Here is a 7,608-nt window from a genome sequence, read left to right on the forward strand (position 1 = left end):
TTCCTGTTTCCTCGACTAAAATATCCGCTTCGTGGTCACCGTTTGAGTCGACTGATGCCATGAAAGAAAATTCGCAGCGAGTAAAGGGGTTTCACGAAAACGACTTTAAACGTTGACATAAGTGCATTGTAGTGGGAGGAGATTACTTTGAATTAATTAATTAATAAATTTTCATGAATAAACTCAAATCTTGCGTTTTATTGAACCATTCGCGATACTTTTTTTTATCAATAGTAGTAAATTATTAATGTACTGTTGCTAACTATATGTCATTTCTAAATTGCCTTCGTTTGTTACATTGGAAATGCACGTTCGTAAACGTGCGTTTTTTCCGTCGTTCTCGAGAAACGACCGTTTTTGCGTATCCAAGCGGTTCCTTCGGGTCGCCCGCTTCCGCACTGCGGAATTCGTGAATTCGTCAATGTACAGTTAGAATGGATGGCCGAAGCCCAAGAAAAAGGAAGAGAAATACTTTTCTTAGGCGGCTCACAAAAACATGCAAAGCCGCCGCATAATGAGATACATCCTGTATTTTGGCTTTTCCTTGGGAAAAATCGAAAACAATGTGAGTCGCATATTTCGGCAAATATCTTTCGACAGTATCATTGGAATCTTTTTTCAAGTTAAAATCAAACCATATCATCCGTAATCCTCGAAACTAATCCTTTTTATTGACAGAAGATCCCAATATTCCATTAATCATACACGCAAAAAAATGACTTAATAATATCAGCTAAACCGCGATAGCTGATTCAAACTTAGTCAAAAGGCTAATCGTTTAGCTGTTACTGCTAAGAATTAGCTATGACAGCTAAAATGCATTCGCTATATATATAATACAATATAAATATATTAGGTGACATTAAAAATGCACATTATTTCAAATAGCAAAGAAAATGGCAGTTTTTCCTAAATTTCTTATCGTATGCATATATTAAAGAAGTTTGCTGCACAGTTACAATCATTTGTTTCTAGCAGCTAATATTTCTCGCTGTAGCGCCTAAGTTTAAACAGCGAATAAATTTAGCTTTTGTAGTATCGACATTAGCTGTCCCTATTTTAATGACATCTTATCTGCCACAGCTATTTTTTTAGCTCTGGAAGCTAATTTTTTTTGCGTGTAATATTTCTCCACACAAAATATTACGCGAGAAGCCTAAGCAATATCAGCTTAAGCAATATTGCTTCTACGAAAAGATGAAATAAACTTAGGCAGATGAAACAAATATTTTATCCAGATTTCTGTCCAGACCTTGAGCAGCTTGAGACTTGAAAATCATCGACGCGCGCGTACCTAGAACGTTTTGTCATTCAAAAAAGAATTTCCCAAATGCCTGCCGATTTAGGTGTATCCGTGCGTGGAAACCGGGAAAGCTTTACGCCGAATACCTACATTCGAGGGACGAAAAGGAGCGCGAAATAACACCATCTGTTCGGATTCTCGATTACTGTAACATAGTGAATGAATGGAAAAATCTATGCAGTAAAAAACTTTAACAGCAAAGGCCATAGCACACAGAAGAACGTAAGGAACATGTAAATCAATCATTAAGGGTCGACTTTTCTATAGTAGTTTTTATTTAGATTTAATTTAGATTATCGTTTAAATTTTTTGTTTAAATATATTTTGTTTAAATATAATTTGTTTATAAATTTATCAAACGCACATTGTGTTGAAATAGAATTTAAACTTAAGTCTAAATTAGAAATGCTGTTGAAAAATCAGTTCTCAATCAATCAAGCCGAGAATTTCACCATAATATTCTTGAGTTTTCGACTAATGCTGCAATTCTAAACAGTCTCGTAACTTGTTCTCGTAAAATTCATCAGAACTTATGAGTAGATTTACAAGTCTATGCAATATCATATATGAAACTTTCTCAGGTGGCACATATTCTTCTTCTATTGACGATGATGACGTTGACGACGTCAATTCCTGCACCTCTTGTTCGACTTTTGCTTCTTCTTCGTTTAGCGAAAATTATTCGATTTCATTTGCCATCTCACATTTCTACAATATTGTGACAAAGCTTTCGAACAATTTTTCAGCAAACTTTTTGGCAGAATGCCTAAATTTTTTAGGTGGTTCGGCATAAATTATATCATATTTCACTAATACATCTACAAAATAAAATATCCCTATATATATTCTGCATATGTTCACAAATGTTTACTGTAAATGTTTATAATAATATGCCTACCTTATAATAACATACCTATATACAGGGTGACCCATTTTAATCTATAATTCCGAATATCTCCTAAACTACTCGTTCTACGGGAAAATAGTTGCGACAAAAAATGTTCAGGACAGAAGGGTTCACAAACCTGTGCTAATGACCTTGATCTTGAGATGACCTTTCAAGGTTATTTGAAGGTCAAGGTCTTTTTTTCAATGGGAACCCCTATTTTTGACCCCGGATTTGGAAAGAACAGGAACTTTTACGTTCAAAATGATATTTTGAAAATTTTTTATATGACCTTCAAAGGTCAAATAAAGGTCAAATGTCTAAAAATGGCTGTAGAGCTGTTTTTCTGAGTGATTATGGTTTTTTAGGATTGACAAGCGTTGGAGGAACTTTAAAAAGTAAGTGTGATACGCTATGACCTTCTTGACCTTTAAGTTAACTATGAAGGTCATTTGAAAGTCGAGATGATTATTTGAAATAGGAATCCCTATTTTTGACATTGGATTTGAAAAAGTAGGAAATTAACGTGAGTAAAGACACGTCTTCGCGGTTTTCATCGCTCGTGTGAAATCCACCACACAAGATGAAAATCGCTTTCTTGCACGCTCATTGGAGTGAAATATTCTTCTTACTTTTGGCGTTACCCAGAAACAACGACGTGGACGTAGTAAGTACTGTTTCCTTTGGGGTGCTTGATTCCCGTGAGTCCCCTTGCCTCTCACGTTTGGGGTGCTTGATTCCCGTGAGTCCCCTTGCCTCTCACTATTACCTTGGTTATGCTACTAATCAACCACGAAGTAACTGTTCGAACTTGGCAAATTTAATTAAAGGCCGTTTATTTGATGGTTGAACTTAACTAATTTAATTTAAAGACTATTTAATTGTATTTGTTGAAATCAACCGTCAATTAAGCATTCTTCAGTTGACTTTGATTGAGTCAATCGTTAATTATTTTAATTGAAACATATATGTTTAAATCAATTACTAAATTGAGATAAATTTTATTAATATTTTCACAACTCTGATACCGTCATACTTTAATTAATAAAGAATGACTCTAAAATACGGTAATAAAAATTTTGCCAAATTAGCGCTATAACTGTATCAGACCACGTGCTTCTTGAATTCACATAGTCTCAATCTTCACAATCCGTGAGGTTACTGTAGTGGCATGACGGAGGTGTCATATATTCTTTAATCTACACTATTAGAAAAGTTCTTAAAAATAATAGCATTTTTATAAGTAAATTTATATTATATTGTATTATAATTATATTGTATTATATTATATTGTAATTATATTATATTTATATTGTTGATATTAAAATTTGATATAGAATTTGATATTAAAATTAATAATAGTGAAGATTTTCATAACATTAGGATTATTACACGGAAAAAAAGATTTACTAATATATGGACAACTAAAATTATTAACTGCATGAGCAAATTTTCTTGCTTTCATAGCAAAGTTATTTAATTGTGATAGCTAAAAGATTTGCTAATATATATATTATATTACACAATTAAATAACTTTGCTGTGAAAGCAAGAAAATTTGTTCCTGCAGTTGATATTTTTAGTCGTCCATATATTAGCAAATCTTTTTTTTCTGTGTAGTTATAAATTAGAGAGTTATAATACTTCATATTTCTTATGAAATCTAATATTTTCTATCCTATATTCCATGTTTTCTTATTAAATTCCATATTAAATTATAACACGTTATGATATATTACTATGATTTTTCTAGTATATCATAAATACGAGACTGTTTTAGTCACGTGGCCTGAAAGATTCACCTAGCAAAGCATCGTGGCCTTTATCGAGATTTCAACGGAACTATCCAGAAATCGATACTTCTATCGTTTCTTATGCTATCGCAGAAGTTGTATATTGTATATTGTAAGTTGTCGCTATATTGTGATTTTGATCGTTGATTATGATTTTTCATAACTATGTGTTATTAGATATAATTTTGATTTTACTATTATTTTTTATAACACAGTTATGTAAAAAATCTTTACATTCCAGTTATTAAATTTAATATGAAGTTTTCTAACAGTGTATCCTTTAACGTGCATGAAAAAGTTCAAGTCTCAATACTGCAGAAGTCAGAGGAAGAGCCGTCCAGGCTGTAAGTATCAATGAATGAACGAACGCAGCTTCGCGAATGATCTCATGTTGTGTTTCACACGAGAAGCATCGGTAACTCGACACTTTCACTTCGATAAAGATCTATCTCGAATCGTTTAGGTTTATGTTGCTCAGGTCCAAAGATATACTAAGTATAGGAAAAGATACAGGAAAAGGAATAGGAAAAGATGTAGGAAAAGGGAATGTAGGGAATTCCCTTTGTTCCTATTGAAAAAGACTCGAAGAGGTACGGGGTAGGGGAAGGAAGAAGAACTTTAAAACGAGCGGATGAAAAGCGTGCGAAAAGAATGGGAAATGAACGGAACAAAAAATTGGGACGAAAGAAGAAGACAATGCGAGAGAACGATTGACAAAGACGAAATCTGGGAATTTTCCGGGAGTGCGAAACCGCGAGCGTTGATTGGATGGAAATTCCGACGAACAATAAAAAAAGGGAATTCCCTTTGTTCTTATTGTTTGTTGGAAAATTGCGGAAAATTCCCAGATTTCGTCTTTGTCTCATCGTTCTCTCTCATTATCTTCTTCTTTCGTTCCAATTTTTTGTTCTTCCCAAATTCTTCTTCCCTCCCCCCCTTTGGCCCTCTTATCTTTTCAACAATAGGAACAAAGGGAATTCCCTTTGTTCCTATTGTTCGTTGGGATTTCCACCCAGTCAACGTTCACGGGCCTCGCACTCCCAGAAAATGATTTTCGGATACCGGTGCATATACCGGCTGTCTGGCAAGCTGCACCATCACCACTACCACCATCGCCGACGACACGCTATGCACGAAGCGTCCTGCTGCTGCTGCATAAGCCGCGGTAAGCAGGTATACAGGGTGATTCGCAGCCGGCGAGAAAACTGACGGTTTGCTGTAACCGAGATTCCCGGTCTCACCGCTGTGTGACAACAGTCGAGTTTCCAAATTCTCGATCCGGACACGGCGGCAACGTGCGAATCTTATTGTAGTTGGTCTTGTAGACGATCTCGCCTGGCGCCGACCAGCGACTGATCTCTTGCCGCGCAACGATGTATTTTCGCCGCTTTGTTCGGAAAAAGCCTATCCGGCTTGTGAATTTCATGTCACAAAATCGATCCTTGTCCAGTCATGAAACACGAAGGCACCGATGTACGGTTACACTTGGGACAGTGCAATCGCATTGTGTCGAATAAAGTGCCAAGTATTCGCGAGACATTCCCGCTTGATTCTGCGAAATATCGAGTGCACAGAACGGCGGGAAGGGTCGATTTAGAAGCGATTTGAAGCGAATCATACGGATCAATGGATCGGAATGCGAGCGAGACGCGTTACGTTTGTATCACCAAGGTGACCAAACATCCCATTTTTCTTAGGACGTGCCGGTTTTCCATTCTGTGTCGTGTATATTTTCTAATATTATCTGGATCCCGATTTATTTCGGATTCGGCCAAGTTGTTCCGGCTTATCCTGGTTTAAAGAAGAGAGTTTAGAATTTTTTTTTTTAAGCGTCCTGGCCCCTCGTATTGTTTATCTCTTTTTAATATCAGAAGCGAGAAAATGCATGTCAAAAATTCTTGAGAAATATGTTAAAATAAAAATATATATCCATAAAGTAACACTTGCAATCGATTAAACAAATTTGTAAGATATTCCATGCACTCCCCTTCGCCTATTTCTATTCGGATTAATTTACAATAAATTGTTAATTGTTAGAGCAAAAGGGAATGCACGAAATATCTTACAAATTTATTTAATCGATTGCAAGTGTTATTTATATATTTTTTTATTTCAATATATTTCGCAAGAATTTTTAGCATACATTTTCTCGCTTTTGACGTCATTAAAAAGAGATAGACAATGCGAGGGGCCAGGAGCCTTAAGATCCTTTTGACGAAAAAAGGACCTTCTCAAGAAAATTCATAGCTCAGGTAAATACAGCAGCTTTATGCTTCTTCTTTTTCTTCATAATTTTAAGTAAGAATAACAACAGTTTTGTCTCAACAACAGTATATAAGCAGACCTTCAAAGTTGTTAAATTATTTTTCATGTATCTATAAATAAAATATTGTTTTATATGTATGTATGGTATAAATAATTTTCAATGATCTCCGCCTTCTTCCATACATTCATCGATTATCCCGAATTTGTAGCTAGAAAATCATCTTAGTAATACCGAGAACGTGAATCGTCTTTCCTTTTACGATCCATATTAATTAGGTAAACTCATGTCTTTTTACAAGTACTGTGTATATTTTCAGAATCTTTGACTTTTCCGTTTTAGAACAAACTGAGTTCCCCTTCTTTCAGAATGAAGTAGAATCACGCGATTATACCAGGTCAGATTTGGATAGGAATGTTTTATAGAATCGTTTCCGACCCTTAAACATAAAGAGCGATACCTGGTGCAAAAACTGCATTCGGACGATCCACTGAGCTCATGAGGCACGGTCAACATGAAAAGAAGACTTTTTCGAAAAGACAGAAATGGGGGAACTCATCTTAGGTAAATCTCACATGCCCATATTACATAGAGTAACCATCTGGAGGCTAAGGTAATTGTCTGGAGACGATGATAAATGTTTTCCCTGCGACGTTCTCTCTTTTGAACTATTTGCTCCGTTCCGGAATCAGACTTCCTCGAGAACAACGAGAAATACGAGACGCCCGAAGAGAGAACGGGACTCCACGAAGGGCAAAGCTGTAATAAACGAAATAAGTGCTCTAAGAAGACGCACCTAATAATCGAGAGCAACGAGGCGCGACGATTATGATAAACTCGATGCGAATTACAACTCGTTATCGCGATTATGCGTCAAGAAAAATATGAAACGCCAAGAATTCGCAAGAGAGAGATAGAGATAAATAAATAGATAAATAGAAAGAGAGAGAGAGAGAGAGAGATTCTGTGCTTTGGAAAAAACTTCCCTCCCAGTTTAAATTTAAATAAAAGAAGCGAAAAAAAAGAAAAAAGGATATTACAAAATAATATAAGAATAAAAAAAATATAAGTACAAAACTTAAGACTCAACTAATTAGTGACAAACATAAAGATATTTATGTAACTATATAAGAGAAAAAGAGAGAGAGAGAGAGAGAGAGAGAGAGAGAGAGAGAGAGAGAGAGAGAAATATGAGAAAAAAGGAGTGAAGAACGGAAAGAAGAAAAGCAGAAAAGAGGTATGAAAATAAAAAGAGAGGCCAAGAGAGAAAAAGAAGCAAGAGAGATACAGAGAATAAGAGAGTAAGAGAGAGAGAGAGAGAGAGAGAGAGAGAGAGAGAGAGAGAGAGAGAGAGAGAGAGAGAG

This window comes from Odontomachus brunneus, unplaced genomic scaffold, assembly GCF_010583005.1.
Source record: "Odontomachus brunneus isolate Ranch 3 - 2012 unplaced genomic scaffold, Obru_v1 Obru_scaffold_060, whole genome shotgun sequence".
NCBI lineage: Eukaryota > Metazoa > Arthropoda > Insecta > Hymenoptera > Formicidae > Odontomachus > Odontomachus brunneus.